This window comes from Scyliorhinus torazame, chromosome 19 (genome assembly GCF_047496885.1).
Source record: "Scyliorhinus torazame isolate Kashiwa2021f chromosome 19, sScyTor2.1, whole genome shotgun sequence".
NCBI lineage: Eukaryota > Metazoa > Chordata > Chondrichthyes > Carcharhiniformes > Scyliorhinidae > Scyliorhinus > Scyliorhinus torazame.
In genome coordinates this window covers 35,402,848-35,425,006 of record NC_092725.1, presented here as the reverse complement: position 1 = coordinate 35,425,006, position 22,159 = coordinate 35,402,848, and the positions used below count along the sequence as shown (strand labels likewise).

Here is a 22,159-nt window from a genome sequence, read left to right as displayed (position 1 = left end):
AAGATCGAGCACAAAAAAATTGACTTGATTGCCAAATTGCCCCTTCCCCAGAATGTTTCAGCCGTCCGGTTGTTTCTAGGACTGGTTGGCTACTGCCGAAACCACATTGACGGTTTCGCCAGCAAGGCAGCACCCCTCTCGGAAAAGAAAGGAGCCCCTTGGGAATGGCTTCCGCAGCATACGGATGCTGTGGATGCTTTGAAAAGAGCCCTCATTGCAGCCCCCGCACTACAAGTTCCAGACCCGCTTTCCCCTTGCGCTATAGAGATAGCTAGCACAGACCGCACCCTTTCGGCCGTGCTCCTCCAGGAACGGCACGAACAGTTAAGACCCGTGGTTTACGCCTCCAGACTTTTGGATCCTGTGGAGCAGGATTTTCGGCCTGTGAAAGGCACCTGCTCGCAGTTCAGTATTTTTCTTACATAACCGGAATAAACCCCATCACAATCCTCACAGAACACACACCCACCCAACTTTTACTTGATGGACGACTCAAGGATGGTCCAGTTAGTCTAATTAGAGCAGCTAGATGGACCCTTCTTTTGCAGGGACGGGACATCACTGTTAAAAGGACCAAGACCCACACTTTCTCAGTCAATAACCTTCAGTACCCAGGCACCCCCATGAATGTGAAATCATCGCACTGCACTGCAACACAGGCCCCTTGATTGCGATAACACCCGCCAGAAAGAAAGGTACTTCACCCGAGAGCCCCCAGCCCACAGACATGTGCGAACCTTTAAGAATATATGCATTTCAGATGGTTCTTCCACTATATTAGAAGGGAAGCACATTACAGGATGTGGCATATATGTCGAGGACGCGCAGAGATGCGCTCTAGAAGAAATATCACTAAAGCTACCAGGCCACTTAGGCGTGCAGGCGGCAGAACTAGCAGCCATTGCGTACATTGTGGATCACCCAGATTCCTTCCCCAGCCCAGCAGACATATACTCAGGCAGCCTCTATGTCTGCAACAGCCTTACATAATTCCTACCCATGCGGAAAGCAAGAGGATTTGTTTCCGCAGACGGAAAACCCCTCTCTTCAGCCCCATTGCTCCGGCACATTTTAGAAAAAGCACAGAACAGGACATTCGGAATCGTTAAAGTTCAAAGTCACCACCGTTCCTCCCCCCCTGGAAATGTACAGGCCGACGCACTGGCAAAAGCAGGTGCCAGGCACGGATATTTTTGGACACCCCTCGAAAGCGCACCAGTGAATGCAGCTCAGGTCTCGCAGACTAATATTCAGGATTTAGTGCAGGCCCAGAAGCAGGATAACAATCTCAGGGAGATGTTGAAAGGACACTTTCCAGCCCCCGATGATCGATTTAAAAATGCACTGGCCACACATGACGGTGTGGTGTCAAAAGACACCCTTTATGTGGTTCCTGAACAGGACAGGAATGAGCTCATTTGTTTGTTCCATGACAGTCATGGACTTCAGGGAATTGATCCCACTACAGCCCACCTCAGGCAGCTCTGTTGGTGGCCAAGTTTAAAAGAAGACGTAACGCACTATGTGGAGAATTGCCTTATCTGTGCCCAGAACAATCCGGACAGATATGCCAAGAAGGCTCAGCTTAGTCACACGCGCCTCGTTAACGGCCCCTGGACTAACCTCCAGATCGATTTTATAGGACCATTGCCTCCTTGCAGGAATGGTTACAAATACGTATTAGTCATCATAGACACTTCTACGAAATGGGTAGAGGCATTCCCATCCAGAACGAACACGGCAAAGACCACAGCCAAGATCCTGACCCACCACATCTTTACGAGATGGGGACTCCCCCGCAGCATTGAATTCGACCAATGTTCCCATTTTACGGGACGTGTCATGAAGAACATCCTCACGATATTTGGCATTACCCCAAAATTCCACATCGCATACCACCCCAGTCAAGTGATATCGTGGAGCGCATGAATCGGACCCAAAATCATCCCTCAGAAAAATGGTCCAACAAAACAACACCAATTGGGACTCAATCCTACCTTTTGCGTTGATGTTTTTGAGAAATAGTGTCTCAACTTCCACAGGCTACACCCCACACACTCTCATGACCGGACGCCCTATGAAAGGCACAGAATTTCTTTTAGGATTGGACTTGACGAGCCCCGAAGTGACGGCCCTCACACACGAGAACGCAGTAAAACAACTAGTTGCGAATGTAAGAACGGCTCAGCTAGCAGCCGCAGTAAGATTAAGCACACGGAAGAAACAGAGCAAGGCCTCTTTTGACAAGACAGTGCATGCGACTGAGTTTGAGGTAGGACAGCAGGTCATGCTCTCAATTTATAACCCCAGCACATTCCTGTCACCTAAATATTCAGGTCCATACTCCATTGAGGACAAAGTAAGCCCCTCCATCTATAAAATGAAGTACCCAATGGAAAGACTGCATGGTTCCATCTTAACCAGCTTAAGGCAGATGGCCCACAGTCCAACCACGCACACCACGTCATGGTCAACGCAGCAGACCACGCCCCGTTCACAGCCAACGTATCAGCCTACCCTCCCCCAACACGCCCACCACATCCACGGACTCGCCCTCGACTCCATCCCCGACCTCTAAACTCCGCCCCGGAACGCCCACAGACAGCAGCAGCAGCGACAGCGACTGTGACTCAGACAATAGCCACAGCACGCCTCCCTGCTATCCCCAGGCAACAGGGCCCACACCCAGCGAATCTGACCACGATTCGAGTGATCCCTTCCTCATCACGTTCTTCAACAAACCCCACCAAACACCACCACCCTACAATGACGATTCCGCCCCACAGAACTTGACACCACCTTTTGGCACCGCGTCAACTCATACAGGCTCATCCGGAACGACGAGATGGACCCTAAATCGCACCATGCAGCCCTATCAGCCCTTATACATTCAAAAGTATGGCATCTGGGAGAAGATGACGACTTTGAGCCTGACTCCCAAAACGAGAACCCCTTTGCAGCCCTGTTCGCAACTGATAACGGAGGTGTCCAGATGATGTTTTAAAAAGGAACCGCTTGGGAGAAAACAGTGTCCTTTCTGATGGAACCTGCAGCTTGTTGTTTAATGTTGTTTGTTACTGTTAGTGTTAAATGTTGTTTGTAAGATCGGAATTTTTTTTCCCCACGGCTCCACGCCTTATTTGTCTGCAGAAACCTTTGAGAGCTTGCCAGCACACTCATCGGCCGAAACCACAGAGCTTGCCAGACCCCCGTTTATAACTGCTCTTCTGGTTCGAAGGTAGAACCAATACGGCAACCCCCCCACAATGATTACATTTCTTGCCCGTTCTTTCCGGTTGCTCAGGCAGTGGAGAAACGGCATTGGTCCCCGCCCTGCCTGAGGACCCCCCCTCTGGTCAGCTACGCTCGGGTAGAGCACACACGGCATTGGTCGCCGTCCTACCCGGGGATTCCATCCAATTCTTACCCGTCGCAGCCCATACGCACCTCATTTTGGCACTTTTGGTTCAAAAAGTTTTGTTTTGTTTTCCGGCAACCCTTAGGTTGCTATCCCTATGCTATTTACATCCGCAAACATTTGGATGGTAAATTGCGCAGCCTGCGAGACGGCTCGCACTGTTTCAGGATTTTTAAGTGTGTCTTGTCCTGAATATTCGGTTAAAAAAAAATGTTTTTTTAAATGAAGGAGTCACACACGGTGGCACATTGTAAAGGGAGAATTGGTACTGAAGGACAGGCATACTAACGCACGATATATTAACCAAGATAGTAACAGAAACTATGCTTGATCCCACAGAATCCCAGAAGCTCCAACAAAAGAGACAAAATGGAAAGGAAGAGAAGAGAAGAGAAAGACTAAGTCAACAATGAAGACGGCATACATGTTTTTCATTATTGCAATTTGTATTCGGTTGCGCGCGAACGCGAACCCCCTGACCCCAACCCCCTCCCCCCTCCAGCCGTTAATGATTCACTTCCCCATAGCACCCCGAGCCCAGTAACAGGCAACACCACACCATCATGGTGTGATAAGCTCATAACGTGGTATTCCCTTTCCTACGTAGTCGAATCCCTATTAGTGTTGGCGATGCTCTGCAGCATCGTGCAGACTATCCGCATGAGGAAATGGAGAAGGAGAGCCTTCCGCACTTGCACCCCGGTAAACAGAATAAGATCCCCCATGTTATACCCAGGACCCCGAACCATCGATCTATAATAAAGGACATTCGTTTGCGTTCTTCGGTAAATAAAGAAATGGAAATATTGTACACCCCTGTGCTTGACTGCCAAGCCAGGAAAAATGTAAATGCTGCTTTTATTTTGTATTGTTTAGGAAGTTAGAATGATTGAATGTTTGAGTGAGTGTAGTTTATTGAGGACAGTTAGAGGTACCGTTTTTTAAATTTTGTAATGCATGTTCCTGTTTTGACATAGCGCCACTTAGAAATTGTTAGTTAAAATTTTTCTTGCATAGTTATGGTCAGTGTAGAGGCCATAGAACAGTGCTCTCTGGGTCAGGGAATGAAGACAACGTAGTTAGGATCACAAGGAGGGTGTGTAGCCACCTGGGTTGGCCACTTCCCAACTTAAAATGGAGAACCACAAAGGCTGAAGGGAAATTCAGATAACACAGGCAAAGACTAGCAAATACAGAAATCATGTGTATTGAAACCTGTAAGGAACCAGACAGCACTGAAACCAGCAGCCATCTGCACAGTAATGAGCGATTCCAGGGCACAATGGCAACAGTTGAGGTGAATAAAGCCAAGCCAGACTCCTCGGCGCCTGCAGGAGCCAAGACAAAGGAAGGCCAGCGGACATTTAGGGACTGCCCAACGATCAGGGAACAGCTCCAGTATTGGAGAAATCAATCCAAGTGATCGGAACGCAGTCCAATCACTTGGAACCAGGTACGGGGTCTGCCCCGAAGGGCGGGATGCCCCTGGGGACTATAAAGTAAAAACCCCAAGTACCAATCGGCCTTCTTTGGCAGGGTCACTCAGGAACTTGAATCAACCCGTGAGAGTGACCTGTCTCAGCTGCCGCCAACCAAATAAGTCTCAAGTCAACGCTGGCTACGAGATAGGCGCTCCTAGCTACCAGTCCATACCAGCTTTTGAATCCTGCAGACTCAGGACCTGAACAAAAGGCCATTTGTTCCCCTGACCTGGTGGGCCAGTCCGAAGCTAAGTATAGGCTTTTTAGTGATAGGAATAGCCTAGAAAGTAGGGTTTATGCACGAGTAGTGATTTACTGTGGATAATAAATGTGTTTTGATTTGAATCTTACCAATTGGTGTGTTGAGTTATTGATCATTACTTGAACTTGAACCTCATGGCGCTATCATAAAGATACCTGGTGATTCTCGAGCGAAGGTTAAACAAACAGAGCAAATTACGATTTAAGAGCCAACCAAAAGTTAGCAACAAGATCATCACTCCTTAATGCAGTAACTGCCTCCTTAACTAATAGTGCAATGTATCCTCCTTTTCTACACCATCGTCTGTCTTGCCTGAAGATTTTATATCCCATTATGTTGAGCTGCCAATCCTGCCCCTCACTCCAGTATATTATAATTAGACATGTCAATCACTCAGTTCTAAAGACTTACCAGGGACACCAATCATAGTGAGGATGGGTTATTAACATGCTTGAATAACCTGGAGTGTGTATATCCGATCAGCCATTGATAGTCATGCATGTACCTAGAAAGGCACTGAAGTGCCCAGGAAAAATCCTTGCTCATTGTTGCAACATTCCAACCTTTGTTTCTTGGATTCTGACCCATTGTTTTAACATTCTAATCAAAGCTTTTCGGATTATAACCGATTGTTGTAACAATCCATTCTGTTGTTCCCCAATTCAGTTCATTTTTGGAACCTTGCCATCTACTTTACTCAGCTTATGATGCAGTATTTTAGCACTCTTTCCCACTGTTATCAGATTCCGTTCTCTCCCCTCCTGAGAATTTTATGTTCAGCGATTCCTTCCTTCCCAAGCCCACGCCTCCACCCCATCCCCGTAACCCCACCCAACCTTTTGGACACTAAGGACAATTTAGCATGGCCAATCCACCTCACCTGCACATCTTTGGAATGTGGTCGGAAACCGGAGCACCCGGAGGAAACCCACTCAGACACGGGGAGAAAGTACAGACTGCGCACAGACAGTGTCCTCAGCTGGGAATCGAACCTGGGACCCTGGAGCTGTGAAGCAACTGTGCTACCATGCTGCCCAGGGATCTGGCAGTCTTATACACCTTGTCAGTGAAGGTGGAGAGGGAGGTGTAACAATCAATTAGGATGGCAAATAGTATGTTGTCCTTCGTTGCATGATGATTTGAGTTCAGAAGTAGGGATGCATTATTGCAGTGATACACCTCCTGGGTGAAACCACACCTGGAATATTGCACGCAGTTTTGGTCTGCTAACCTAAGAAAGGATATATGTGCCATAAGGGTGACAGTAGGGGTTCAGTAGGCTGATACCGGGGTTTGTGGAACTTCCAAAAGAGGAGGTATTAGTTTGACTCGACATGTATTCACTGTAATCTGATTGACTTGTATACAATTCTAACAGGGCTGGACAGATAAATGCAGGGAGATTGTTTATTTCCTGGTTGGAAAATCTAAAGCCGGGAGACACAGAATGCAGGGTTGACCAATTAGGACTGAGCTGAGGAAAAATATCTTTGCTCAAATGGGAGAAAACCTGTGGACTGTTCTACCACAGAAGGCCGTGGAAGCAAAGTCACTGAACATAATCAATGAAGAGATTTGTTTAAAGATTAAAATCCAGGGTCAGCCATGCTCCATGGCGGAACAGGCTCAAAGGCCCGAATGATCTACTCCTGCTCATCATTTCTGTGTTTCTGTGAGATGAGCTACTTGCCACTGACGGCCTTATGCAGCCACAATATTTACTTGAAATGAAATGAAATGAAAATCGCTTATTGTCACAAGTAGGCTTCAAATTAAGTTACTGTGACAAGCCCCTAGTCGCCACATTCCGGCGCCTGTTCGGGGAGGCTGTTACGGGAATTGAACCATGCTGCTGGCCTGCCTTGGTCTGCTTTCAAAGCCAGTGATTTAGCCCTGTGCTAAACAGCCCCATATACAAGTAGGTTTCAAATGAAATTACTGTGAAAAGCCCCTAGTCGCCACATTCTGGCGCCTGTTCAGGGAGGCTGGTACAGGACTTGAACCCATGCTGCTGACCTGCTTTAAAAGCCAGCTATTTAGCCCAGTGTGCTAAACCAGCCCCTTTTGGAAAATTTACTTGGTGTTGGGTGGAGGTGTTGAGTTTGGGTAGGGTGCTCTTTCCAAGAGCCAGTGCAGGCTCAAAGGGCCGAATGGCCTCCTTCTGCACTGTAAATTCAATGATAATCTATGATTAATCTAGGACAAAGGTTCGGCACAACATCGTGGGCCGAAGGGCCTGTTCTGTGCTGTATTTTCTATGTTCTATGTTCTTTAGTTTGATTACTACGCCAAGGATGTTGATACTGTGTGGGTGACTAATCTCATTGCAATCAAATATGAAGTGGGAATGGTTAGATTCTCTCTTGATTGGGATGGGCAAGTCAGCCAGTTGTGCGGCTATAATGCTATTTGCCACTGATCAGACAAAACAAGATTATTGTTCAAGTCTTGCTGCATTTGCACAACGGCTGCTCCGAATCTCTAGTGACGCAGAACCTTTTGGCTTTGTTGGAAATGTTCCTGTAACATGGAACAGTCCAGTAACCTCCTGACATCCTGTTGGATAGACGTGAACACACTGCAACAAACTTGCATTAATAAATAGCCCTAGAACACGAGCTAGGATCTCATTGCCCACCTATTTGGAAAAGACACTGCAACGTGCAATTTTCTCATCTTAATAATTGCTATTTGAACACTCTGTTTCTTTAGCAGACCATGCCTGAACTGAACAGTTTAATGCAAAAAATAATATGGAATGATTCACACATCATCATACCTGCACACAAAAGATTAGTTTGGAGGTTGTATTCAATGCGATGAGTTACTTCAGTGCAGAGATTCTGTCCAGTGGATGCATTGAATAAAGTGTGGAGTCTGTGCTAAATATGAACAAAGAACAAAGAAAATTACAGCACAGGAAAAGGCCCTTCGGCCCTCCCAGCCTGCGCCGATTAAGATCCTTTATGTAAACCTGTCTTCTATTTTCCAAGGGTCTACTTCCCTCTGTTCCCCGCCCGTTCATAAATCTGTCTAGATGCATCTTAAATGATGCTATCGTTCCAGGCACCCACCACCCTCTGCGTAAACAACTTTCCACGCACATCTCCCTTAAACTTACCCCCTCTCACCTTGAAATCGTGACCCCTTGTAATTGTCACCCCCACTCTTGGAAAAAGCTTGTTGCTATTCACCCTGTCCATACCTCTCATAATTTTGTCGACCTCAATCTGGTCCCCCCTCAACCTCTGTCTTTCCAACGAAAACAATCCTAATCTACTTAACCTTTCTTCATAGCTAGCACCCTCCATACCAGGCAACAACCTGGTGAACCTCCTCTGCAACCTCTCTAAAGCATCCACATCCTTCTGGTATTGTGGCGACCAGAACTGCACGCAGTATACCAAATGTGGCCTAACCAAAGCCTTATACAACTGTAACATGACCTGCCGGCTCTTGTACTCAATACCCCATCTGATGAAGGCAAGCATGCTGTCTGCCTTCTTGACCACTCTATCGACCTGCGCTGCCACCTTCAGGGTACAATGGACCTGAACGCCCAGATCTCTCTATACATCAATTTTCTCCAGGACTCTTCCATTGACCGTATAGTCCGCTCTTGAATTAGATCTTCCAAAATGCATCACCTCGCATTTGCCTGGATTGAACTCCATCTGTCATTTCTCTGCCCAATTCTCCAATCTATCTATATCTGCTGTATTCTCTGACAGTTCTCCTCGCTATCTGCAACTCCACCAATCTTAGTATCATCTGCAAACTTGCTAAACAGACCACCTATACCTTCGTCCAGATCATTTATGTATATCACAAATAACAATTGTCCGAGCACGGATCCCTGTGGAACACCACTAGTCACCTTTCTCCATTTTGAGACACTCCCTTCCACCATTACTCTCTGTCTCCTGTTGCCCTGCCTGTTCTTTATCCATCGAGCTAGTACACCCTGAACCCCATACAATTTCACTTTTTCCATCAACCTGCCATGGGAAACTTTATCAAACACCTTACATCTACAGCCATTCCCTCATCAATTAACTTTGTCACTTCCTCAAAAAATTCTATTGGGTTTGTAAGACATGACTGTCCCTGCACAAAACCATGCTGCCTATCACTGATAAGTCTATTTTCTTCCAAATGTGAATAGATCCTATCCCTCAGTATCTTCTCCAACAGTTGGCCTGTCACTGACGTTAAGCTCACAGGTCTATAATTCCCAGGATTATCCCTGCTACCCTTCTTAAACAAAGGGACAACATTAGCAATTCTCCAGTCCTCTGGGACCTCACCCGTGCTCAAGGATGCTGCAAAGATATCTGTGAAGGCCCCAGCTATTTCGTCCCTCGCTTCCCTCAGTAACCTGGGATAGATCCCATCCAAACCTGGGGACTTGTCCACCTTAATGCCTTTTAGAATACCCAAAACCTCCCCCTTCCTTATGCCGACTTGACCTCGAGTATTTAAACATCCATCCCAAGCCTCAACATCCATCATGTCCCTCTCCTTGGTGAATACCGATGCAAAGTACTCATTAAGAATCTCACCCATTTCCTCTGACTCCACGCATAAATTCCCTCTTTTGTCTTTGAGTGGGCCAATCCTTTCTCTAGTTACCCTCTTGCTCCCTAGAAACAAATAAAAGGCTTTGGGATTTTCCTCAACCCTGTTAGCCAAAGATATTTCATGACCCCTTTTAGCCCTCTTTATTGCGCGTTTGAGATTTGTCCTACTTTCCCGATATTCCTCCAAAGCTTCATCAGTTTTAAGTCGCCAAGATCTTATGTATGCTTTCTTTTCTACCTTAGCTAGTCTCACAATTCCACCCGTCATCCATGGTTCCCTAATCTTGCCATTTCTATCCCTCATTTTCACAGGGACATGTCTGTCCTGCACTCTAATCAAACTTTCCTTAAAAGAATCCCACATTTCAAATGTGGATTTACCCTTAAACAGCTGCTCCCAATCGACATTCCCTATCTAAAGCCGAATTTTGTTAGACTTGGCCTTTCCCAAATATAGCACTCTTCCTTTAGGACCACTCTCGACTTTGTCCATGAGTATTCTCAAACTTACGGAATTGTGATCGCTATTCCCAAAGTAATCACCGACTGAAACTTCAACTACCTGGCCGGGATCATTCTCCAAAACCAGGTCCAGTATGGCCCCTTCCCAAGTTGGACTATTTACATACTGCTCTCAAAAAACTCTCCTGGATGTTCCTTACAAATTCTGCTCCGTCTCCACTTCCAAAACTCCATGAATCCCATTCAATGTTGGGGTAGTTAAAATCTCCCATCACGACCACCCTATTGCTCCTACAATTTTCGATAACCTGTCTACATATTTGTACCTCTACTTCACGCTCGCTTTTGGGAGGCCTGTAGCAAAGTCCCAACAATGTTACTGCATCCTTCCTATTTCTTAGCTCTACACATATTGCCTCAGTGCAGCGATGTGCAATGTGGATGATGTGCTCAGTGCTGGGACTGTATACAATATACATTCCATGTTAACTGTAGACGAGTGAGGCCAGTCGTTTGGGACGGGAGTTTGTTTAGGGGGTGAATACGATAGCTTTTGTCTTACTGTTAGAAATAGAGAAATGAAAGCCCTCCAATTTAGGAAGGGCAAGAACATTTGAACGTGTAGACCAGGAGATAATTAATGACTTAATTCAAACAGTAGAGAGAGAGATGTCAGAAAATCAATCAACCAGGATCTAGATACATTTTGATTTCAGATGGGAAATTATAACAACAAGAAGTAGCATGCGTGAGTCGTGTGCACGCACCCTAATTGTAACTATAACATAGAACAGTACAGCGCAGAACAGCCCCTTCGGGCCTCGATGTTGTACCGAGCATTGTCCGAAACCAAGATCAAGCTATCCCACCCCCTGTCATTCTGGTGTGCTCCATGTGCCTATCCAATGACCGCTTGAAATTTTCTAAAGTGCCCGACTCCACTCTCACAGCAGGCAGTCCATTCCACACCCTAACCACTCTCTGAGTAAAGAACCTACCTCAAACATCCCTCCTATATCTCCCACCATGAACCTTATAGTTATGCCACCTTGTAACAGCTACATCCACCTGATGAAATAGTATCTGTACGTCCACTCTGTCTATCCCCCTTAAGTCGACTCTCATCCTCCTCCGCTCCAAAGAGAAAAGCTCCCTCAACCTTTCCTCTTAATTTCAGGAAAAATAAGAAAAGAAGAGATAAGCAGGTCTTGTCAGAAAGGTTCCAGGATAATCATGGAGAATTTAGTCTACAAATAAATTGGAAAATTAAATGGGGAAAGGTAGTAGTTGATAAGTTCATAGCATGCTTTCAGGATAGTTTCTTGGAAGTGCACATTCAGTTCGAGGGAGAACAGTGTACATTAACGATTAGTATTTGGACCATTGAGTTATCAGGGCTGAAAGCAGAGTTATCAGAAATCAACTGACAACTGTGTTTCAGAGGTAGATAAACCGGGATTCAGTTGCACATGTTAAAATGCAAGTGTTTTTCATGCATCGGTGCAGACTCGAGGGGCCAAAGGGCCCCTTCTGCTATCTTTTATTATGCGATTCTGTGAATTGAAATTACACAGGTCAGCCAAACTCAATTAGAAAGACAAGCCACAAGGAGAAGGTCCATCATCTGTCGTTAATTATAAAAGGTAATGGCAGTAATAAATTTTAAGAAAAAGCAGTTATTTCCACAGATTTGCTCAGATTATTGTAGAGAATACCAAGAAGAACAAGTATTGACAGAAAGATTGGTAACTAGGGAAGATCAGATGGACTACGACAGGAAACGAGCGTACAAATTATAAGGATGGACAGGTAAGGACATTTCAACAGGTAAAGAATTAACGTGAGCTCTGGTCCTACATCAGATATTTCTGGGGAATTGATGTTGGAGCGTAGGGGTCTGATGTTATAGCAGGCATTTGGGAGAATTTCAGGCAAATCAGGTAGTGTCAAGATTGTTCTATGAAAGGAAAAACATGTTAGAATCATAGAATTTGCAGTGCAGAAGGAGGTCATTCGGCCCATCGAGTCTACACCGGCTCTTGGAAAGAGCACCCTACCCAAGCCCACACTTCCACCCTATCCCCATAACCCAGTAACCCCACCCAACACCAAGGGCAATTTTGAACACTAGGGGAAATTTATCATGGCAAATCCACCTAACCTGCACATCTTTGGACTGTGGGAGAAAACCGGAGCACCCGGAGGAAACCCACGCACACACGGGGAGGATGTGCAGGCTCCGCACAGACAGTGACCCAAGCCGGAATCGAACCTGGGACCCTGGAGCTGTGAAACAATTGTGCTATCCACAATGCTACCGTGCTGCCCAACAATGCTACCGTGCTGCTAATGTTGAACGACTTTATTGGAATGTGCTGAAGCAGTCACGTGCGTAGTGAACCGGTAAATGTACTGTGCTCGTCGTTCCAAAAGGTATTTGATAAATGCCATGTGAAACGTTACTGCAAAAAATAAAAACTAATGGCTTAACGTCGGATAACATACTAGCATGAATTGAATATTGGCTATTTAAGCGGAAGCAGAGAGTTGGCAACAATGGGTCTTTTTTCTGGTTGGCAGGATGTGACGAGCGGTGCTCCACAGAGATCAGTGTTTCATAGAATTTACAATCTCGGGACAATCTTTCTCCAGTTGACTTGCATGAATGGTCTGGAGGTGTGCTTATAATATAATAATTTAATAATAATCTGTATTAGTGTCACAAGTAGGCTTACATTACCACTGCAATTAAGTTACTGTCAAAATTCTCCAGTCGCCACATTCCGGCGCCTGTTCGGTTTCACTGAGGGAGAATTCAGAATGTTCAGTTCACCTAACAAGCACGTCTTTGGACTGTGGGTGGAAAACGGAGCACCCGGAGGACACCCACGCAGACACGGGGAGACCATGCAGACTCCACACAGACAGTGACCCAAGCGGGTATCAAACCCAGGACCCTGGCGCTGTGAGGCAACAATGCTAACTACCGTGCTCCTAATTTTCATCCCTTAGATAATCAGGAATCTATCTTGCTCTGTCATGAAACATATTCCAACATTCTGCTTCTGCACCTTTTGAGAAATGGAGTTCCAGGTATTCACCACAAGGGAAAGTACTCAGAAATCTCCTAATCTTTGTGTATTTTGAAACAGTGACTTCAGGTTCTAGATTCTACGGCAGGTGGAGACATCCTCCACATGTTGATCATGTTAATACCCCTCAGGCAAATAAAAGCTTTGATCAATCTGCCTCCTCCTGTTCGAAACTATAGTGGATGGATGTTGTGGATGTTATATATCAGAGGATACATTTCTGCACATGATGTATAGTGACATGGGCAGAGTATTTGTGGGAGCTTTGTGGGGCTCTATCTGAGATTCCATGAGCAGCACCTCTTAATAAAACATCTCATCGTGTATCCACTAATCCAGAGTTTTGGATGCGGCGAACAAAGCAACGTAACAAAAGAGAAAACTGGCGATTAGGATTGAGGCAATAAACATTGCAAAAGAAGAAATTAGTCACAAAAATAGTGGATACTGGTTGGGAGCAAGAAAGATTATCAGCACTGACTCTCTCCCAGACACATGTGTTGGGCGAAGTACATCTACAGATGCTGAAGGGTATAAAAATCTTCACTACAACCATGAATAAAGAATAACCCAATTCAGGAAGTACCTAGAGTCTGGGTTACAGGATCATGCAAGTGGTCAAAGCCAATTGGTCTGTGAGTAGCAGGCATTCAGAAGCCTTCGATCTGTACATGCCATTACTCTGGGTAAAGCCGAACTCGTCATAAAGGGAAAGCAACATTTCTCGCTGCTTCTGGATCGTTTGGGATATAGGAAGATAGGAGCAGGAGTATGCTGTTCAACCCTTCGAGCCTGTCTCACCATTAATGAGGTCATGGCTGTTCTGTGACCTAACTCAATATGCTGGCCTTTTGGCCCATATCCTTTAAGATCTTAGCTGAACAAACATCTGTATAACTCATATTCAAAATTACAATTGATATAGTTTAGCTGCTGTTTGTGGGAGGAAGTTCCAAAACTTTGTCACTCGCTGAGTGACAAACTGCTTCTTAACATTTTTCCTGAACAGTCTAGACCTATTTTTTAGACTGTGCCTACTAGTTTTCGAATTTCCAAGCTGTGGGAGTAGTTTATATTTAACTAGCTTGTCTCCCTGATTGCGCCATACCTTCAACCAAGGGTGAGTTTGGGAATTTGAATCTAGGTGGGAATTGAATCCAAGCCAATCGGTAAGACTGTTCCTTTTAAATTTCAGGAGTTTAAATTAATTTAATAATCTAGAATTGTGCAGTGTAGGTTAACAAGGGCTGCCCCACCCACTCACATAACTGGTTGGCAGTTAAGTGTCATTCATCTTAATCTACTTTGATTTAAAAGCAGGTGGGGAGGGGAGTCAACTCAGGCGAATTTAAAAAGAGCAACTTGTAACTCATTCCAGTGAGTTCTCCCAGTGAACCAGAGAAGACACAGCCAGAGTGAGACACAACCAAGAGTGAGTTTGGGAATTTGAATCTAGGTGGGAATTCCAAGCTTGTGGGGGGCGGGGGTGGGGGGAGGGTGTAGGGGTGGTGCTTTTTATCCCTGGTAAATGACTGGGAAGTAGTTTTTCTTTTCATTGTCTAATTTATTTATTTTTTCTTTTGTTTTTTGGAATTGTAGTTGTATACGTTTACCTAAGGTTTAAGACATGGCAAGAGATCCCTGGCCTGTGTCATGCTCCTCGTGTGTGATGTGGGAGCTCAGGGACACGTCCACTGTCCCTGGCTCCTTCACGTGCAAAACGTGTCCAGTTGCAGCTTCTGTTAAACCGCTTGATGGCTCTGGAGCTGCGGATGGACTTTGGAGCATCCGCGATGCTGAGGACGTCGTGGATAGTACGTTTAGCGAGTTGGTCACACCGCAGGTGAAAGTTACTGAGGGAGATAGAAAATGGGTGACCAAAAGACAGGGCAAGAGTAGGAAGGCAATGCAGGTGTCCCCTGCGGTCATCTCCGTGCAAAAACAGATATACCGCTTTGGATTCTGTTGAGGGAGATGGCTCACCTGGGGAAGGCAGCAGCAACCAGGTTCATGGCACTGTGGCTGGCTCTGCAGTGCAGCTGGGCAGGAAGAAGAATGGCAGGGTTGTAGTGATAGGGGACTCAATCATAAGGGTAGTAGACAGGCGGTTCAGTGGACGCAATCGAGACTCCACGATGGTATGTTGCCTCCCTGGTGCAAGGGTTAAGGATGTCTCGGAGCGGCTGCAGGACATTCTGGCAGGGGGTGGGGGGGGGAGGGGGCGGGGAGGTTGAACAGCCAGCTGTCCTGGTGCACAGAGGCACCAACAATATTGGTAAAAAACGGGACGAGGTCCTACAAGCTGAATTCAGGGAGTTAGGAGTTAAACTAAAACGTTGGACCTCAAAGGTAGTAATCTCAGGATTGCTTCCAGTGCCAGGAGCTAGACAGAGTAGAAATGTCAGGACAGATAGGATGAAGCGTGGCTCGAGAGATGGCGCAAGAGGGAGGGATTCAAATTCCTGGGGCATTGGAACCGGTTCCGGGGGGAGGTGGCACCAGTACAAACCGGACAGTCTGCACCTCGGCAGGACTGCAACTGATGTTATAGGGGAGTTTTCTAGAGCTGTTGGGAAGGGTTTAAACTAATGTGGCAGGGGATGGGAACCGATGCAGGAAGTTGGAAAGGAGTAAAACAGGGACAGAAACAAAAGGCAGTAAGGGGCAAAGTGTAAGGCAGGTAAGCCAGAGTCAAAAATCAAAAAGGGCGACAGTACAAGGTACAGACGCTGAGGGGAGGTCAGTGAATAGGCCCAGTAATACTAAAAGGAATAAAACAGGAAGTAAAAACATTAATGGTAAGCGACACCGCAGGTTGTTACATGAAGATATTGGTTCAAAGACAAGGAAAATTAGGAGAAAAGTTAAGAGGAAATATAACTTAGGAGAGGTTGCTGATCGAGGTGTTAAGATTCAAAACAGAGGCAAAAAAGCCAACATAAGTGTACCTTATCTGAATGCTCATAGTATTCGGAATAAGGTAAATGAGCTGATGGCGCAAATCACCGTGATTGACTATGATTTAGCGGCTATTACTGAAACATGGTTAAAGGAAATAGTAAGGGATGATATTGTGCTATGGAGGAGAAGGTTGAATTCATTTGGGTGGAAATGAGGAATAGTAAGGCAAAAAAGTCACTGATAGGAGTAGTCTATAGGCCACCAAATAGTAACATTAAGTTGGAGCAGGCAATAAAGAAAGAAATAATAAGAAGAAATAAGCATGTATAAATGGTACAGCAGTTATCATGAGGGATTTTAATCGACATGTCGATTGATTCAACAAGGTCGGTCAAGGCAGCCTTGAGGAGGAGTTTACAGAATGTATCCACGATAGTTTCCTAGAACAGTATGCAATGGAACCTACAAGGGAACAAGCGGTTCTAGATCTCGTCCTGTGTAATGAGGCAGGATTGATTTATGATCTCATAGTTAGGGATCCTCTCGGAAGGAGTGATCACAATATGTGGAATTTAAAATACAGATGGAGGGCGTGAAGGTAAAGTGAAACACTAGTGTTTTGTGCTTAAACAAAGGAGATTACAATGGTTGAGAAAAGAACTAGCTGAAGTAGACTGGGAGCAAAGACTTTATGGTGAAACAGTTGAGGAACACTGTTCCTCAACTGTTTCACCATAAAGTCTTTGCTCCCAGTCTACTTCAGCTAGTTCTTTTCTCAACCATTGTAATCTCCTTCCAAGAGATTTTTCACAGTGCTCAGCAAAGGTTTATACCAACAAAAAGGAAGGACGGTAGAAGGAGGGAAAATCGACCGTGTGTATCTAAGGAAATAAGGGAGAGTCAAATTGAAGGCAAAAGCATACAAAGTGGCGAAGCTTAGTGGGAGACTAGAGGACTGGAAAATCTTTCGGGGTCAACAGAAAGCTACTAAAAAAGCATTGAAGAAGAGTAAGATAGATTGTGAGAGTAAACTTGCTCAGTTTCGAAAAACAGATAGTAAAAGTTTCCACAAATATATAAAACAAAAAGGGTGAATAAGGTAAATATTGGTCCTTTAGAGGATGAGAAGGGAGATTTAATAATGGGAGATGAGGAAATGGCTGAGGAACTGAACAGGTTTATTCGGTCGGCCTTCACAGTGGAAGACACAAATAACATGCCAGTGACTGATAGATATTTGGCTATGACAGGTGAGGACCTTGAGAGGATTGGTATCACTCAGGAGATAGTGATGGGCAAGCTAATGGGGCTAAAGTTAGACAAATCACCTGGCACTGATGGAATGCCTCCCAGAGTGCTAAAAGAGATGGCTAGGGAAATTGCAAATGCATTAGTGATAATTTACCAAAATTCTTAAGATTCTGGGGTGGTGCCGGCGGATTGGAAATTAGCAAACGTGACACCACTGTTTAAAAAAGGAGGTACGCAGAAAGCGGGTAATTATAGGCCAGTGAGCTTAACTTCGGTGGTAGGGAAGATGCTGGAATCTATCATCAAGGAAGAAATAGTGAGGCATCTGGAAGAAATTGTCCAGTGGGCAGACACAGCATAGGTTCATAAAGGCTAGGTCGTGCCTAACTAATTCAGTGGATTTTGTTGAGGACATTACCAGTGAGGTAGATAACTGGGGTAACCATGCCGTCTATTGAACATAGAACATAGAACGATACAGCGCAGGACAGGCCCTTCGGCCCACGATGTTGCACCGAAACAAAAGCCATCTAACCTACACTATGCCATTATCATCCATATATTTATCCAATAAAATTTTAAATGCCCTCAATGTTGGCGAGTTCACAACTGTAGCAGGTAGGGCATTCCACGGCCTCACTACTCTTTGCGTAAAGAACCTACCTCTGACCTCTGTCCTATATCTATTGCCCCTCAGTTTAAAGCTATGTCCCCTCGTGCCAGCCATTTCCATCCGCGGGAGAAGGCTCTCACTGTCCACCCTATCTAACCCCCTGATCATTTTGTATGCCTCTATTAAGTCTCCTCTTAACCTTCTTCTCTCCAACGAAAACAACCTCAAGTCCATCAGCCTTTCCTCATAAGATTTTCCCTCCATACCAGGCAACATCCTGGTAAATCTCCTCTGCACCCGCTCCAAAGCCTCCACGTCCTTCCTATAATGCGGTGACCAGAACTGTACGCAATACTCCAAAGGCGGCCGTACCAGAGTTCTGTACAGCTGCAACATGACCTCCTGACTCCGGAACTCAATCCCTCTCCCAATAAAGGCCAACACTCCATAGGCCTTCTTCACAACCCTATCAACCTGCGTGGCAACTTTCAGGGATCATGGACACCTAGATCCCTCTGCTCATCCACACTTTCAAGAACTTTACCATCAGCCAAATATTCCGCATTCCTGTTATTCCTTCCAAAGTTATTCACCTCACACTTCTCTACATTATACTCCATTTGCCACCTCTCAGTCCAGCTCTGCAGCTTATCTATATCCCTCTGTAACCTGCTACATCCTTCCACACTATCGACAACACCACCGACTTTAGTATCGTCTGCAAATTTACTCACCCACCCTTCTGCGCCTTCCTCTAGGTCATTGATAAATATGACAAACAGCAACGGCCCCAGAACAGATCCTTGTCGTACTCCACTTGTAACTGAACTCCATTCTGAACATTTCCCATCAACCACCACCCTCTGTCTTCTTTCAGCTAGCCAATTTCTGATCCACATCTCTAAATCACCCTCAATCCCCAGCCTCCATATTTTCTGCAATAGCCTACCTTGGGGAACCTTATCAAACGCTTTGCTGAAATCCATATACACCACATCAACTGCTCTACCCTCGTCTACCTGTTCAGTCACCTTCTCAAAGAACTCGATAAGGTTTGTGAGGCATGACCTACCCTTCACAAAGCCATGCTGACTATCCCTGATCATATTATTCCTATCTGGATGATTATAAATCTTGTCTCTTATAATCCCCTCCAAGACTTTACCCACTACAGACGTGAGGCTCACCGGTCTATAGTTGCCGGGGTTGTCTCTGCTTCCCTTTTTGAACAAAGGGACCACATTTGCTATCCTCCAGTCCTCTGGCACTATTCCTGTAGCTAATGATGACATAAAAATCAAAGCCAAAGGTCCAGCAATCTCTTCCCTGGCCTCCCAGAGAATCCTAGGATAAATCCCATCAGGACCCGGGACTTATCTATTTTCAGCCTGTCCAGAATTGCCAACACCTCTTCCCTACATACCTCAATGCCATCTATTCTATTAGCCTGGGTCTCAGCATTCTCCTCCACAACATTATCTTTTTCCTGAGTGAAAACCGACGAAAAATATTCATTTAGTATCTCGCCTATCTCGTCAGACTCCACACACAACGTCCCATCCCTGTCCTTGACTGGTCCTACTCTTTCCCTAGTCATTCGCTTATTCCTGATATACCTATAGAAAGCTTTTTGGTTTTCCTTGAAGCTACCTGCGAAATACTTCTCATGTCCCCTCCTTGCTCGTTTTAGCTCACTCTTTAGATACTTCCTCGCTACCTTGGAACTATCCATCGCCCCAACTGAAACTTCACACCTCATCTTCACATAGGCCTCCTTCTTCCTCTTAACAAGAGATTCCACTTCTTTGGTAAACCACGGTTCCCTCGACCGACGCCTTCCTCCCTGCCTGACCGGTACATACTTATCAAGAACACGCAGTAGCTGATCCTTGAACAAGCTCCACTTATCCAGTGTGCCCAACACTTGCAGCCTACTTCTCCACCTTATCCCCCCCAAGTCACGTCTAATGGCATCATAATTGCCCTTCCCCCAGCTATAACTCTTGCCCTGCGGTGTATACTTATACCTTTCCATCATTAACGTAAACGTCACCGAATTGTGGTCACTGTCCCCAAAGTGCTCTCCTACCTCCAAATCCAACACCTGGCCTGGTTCATTACCCAAAACCAAATCCAACGTGGCCTCGCCTCTTGTTGGCCTGACAACATATTGTGTCAGGAAACCCTCCTGCACACACTGTACAAAAACCGACCCATCTAATGTACTCGAACTATATCTTTTCCAGTCAATTTTTGGAAAGTTAAAGTCTCCCATAATACTACCCTGTTACTTTCGCTCTTATCCAGGGTCATCCTCGCCATCCTTTCCTCTACATCCCAAGAACTATTTGAAGGCCTATAGAAGACTCCCAACAGTGTGACCTCTCCTTTCATGTTTCTAACCTCAGCCCATACTACCTCGGAAGATGAGTCCCCATCTAGCATCCTCTCCGCCACCGTAATACTGCTCTTGACTAGCAGCGCCACACCTCCCCCTCTTTTGCCTCCTTCTCTGAGCTTACTAAAACACCTAAACCTCGGAACATGCAACATCCATTCCTGTCCCTGCTCTATCCATGTCTCTGAAATGGCCACAACATCGAAGTCCCAGGTACCAACCCATGTTGCCAGTTCCCCTACCTTATTTTGTATACTCCTGGCATTGAAGTAGACACACTTCAAACCACTTACCTGAACACTGGCCCCCTCCTGCGACATCAAATCTGTGCTCCTGACCTCTATACTCTCATTCTCCCTTACCCTAAAACTACAATCCAGGTTCCCATGCCCCTGCTGCATTAGTTTAAACCCCCCCAAAGAGCACTAACAAATCTCCCCCCCCAGGATATTTGTGCCCCTCAGGTTCAGATGTAGACCATCCTGTCTGTAGAGGTCCCACCTTCCCCAGAAAGAGCCCCAGTTATCCTGAAATCTGAATCCCTCCCGCCTGCACCATCCCTGTAGCCACGTGTTTAACTGCTCTCTCTCCCTATTCCTCATCTCACCATCACGTGGCACGGGCAACAACCCAGAGATAACAACTCTGTTTGTTCTAGTTCTGAGCTTCCATCCTAGCTCCCTGAAAGCCTGCCTGACATCCTTGTCCCCTTTCCTACCTATGTCGTTAGTGCCAATGTGGACCACGACTTGGGGCTGCTCCCCCTCCCCCTTAAGGGCCCGGAAAACACGATCCGAGACATCACGTACCCTTGCACCTGGGAGACAACATACCAAACGTGAGTCTCTCACACTCCCACAAAATCTCCTATCTGTGCCCCTGACTATCGAGTCCCCAATTACTAATGCTCTGCTCCTCTCTCCCCTTCCCTTCTGAGTAACAGGGACAGACTCCGTGCCAGAGGCCCGTACCCCATGGCTTACCCCTGGTAAGTCCCCCCCCCCCACAAGTATCCAAAGCGGTATACTTGTTTCTCAGGGGAACGACCGCAGGGGATCCCTGCACTGACTGCTTCTTCCCAGTCCCTCTTACAGTTACCCATCTATCTCCAATCTTTGGTGTAACTAATTCCCTGAAGCTGCTATCTATGACCCCCTCTGCCTCCCGAATGATCCGAAGTTCTTCCAACTCCAGCTCCAGTTCCCTAACTCGGTCTTGGAGGAGCTGGAGATGGCAGCACTTCCTGCAGGTAAAATCAGCAGAGACACTAACGGCATCCCTCACCTCAAACATCCTGCAGAAGGAACATTGCACTCCCTTTCCTGCCATCCCTCTAACTTTCTACCAAGATCTGGATAACAACTAAATTAAATTAAAAAAACAAATAATAATAATAAAATATGGTACTTACCTCACACCAATGGGTTTTATTATTAGGTTAGAGGAGGAGGCGGGTGGGAGACACTACACGTGTAGTGTCTCGGGTTTCCTCTCCACCAGAATTTATTGGTGAGGGTCTTCCCAGAAGTCCGCGGGTCGAACTTCCTGTTCCCGCCTTAAACACTAAAATTAAAAACAAACAGCAAAGAGGGACCGAAAACGGGACCAGGTCAGTGTTTACCTCAGAAATTGACTAGCCTGCTCCTGTGAAGGTCTCCCAGAAATCACTAACGCACCGCTCCCGCTGAAATCGACTGGCCT

At 45.9% G+C, this 22,159-nt stretch overlaps 2 long non-coding RNA genes across 2 annotated transcripts in view; both read right to left on the bottom strand.

Annotated features, from left to right (window-relative positions):
- The window catches only part of LOC140395898 (uncharacterized), a 101,425-nt gene that overhangs the window by 78,812 nt on the left and 454 nt on the right, over positions 1 to 22,159 (bottom strand). The window lies entirely within an intron of this gene.
- LOC140395900 (uncharacterized) lies at positions 1,997 to 21,947 on the bottom strand. Its single transcript, XR_011936378.1, has 3 exons — positions 21,870 to 21,947; positions 7,941 to 8,043; positions 1,997 to 2,075 (listed from the first exon to the last, which is right to left on the bottom strand). It is a non-coding gene; the product is annotated as an uncharacterized lncRNA (long non-coding RNA).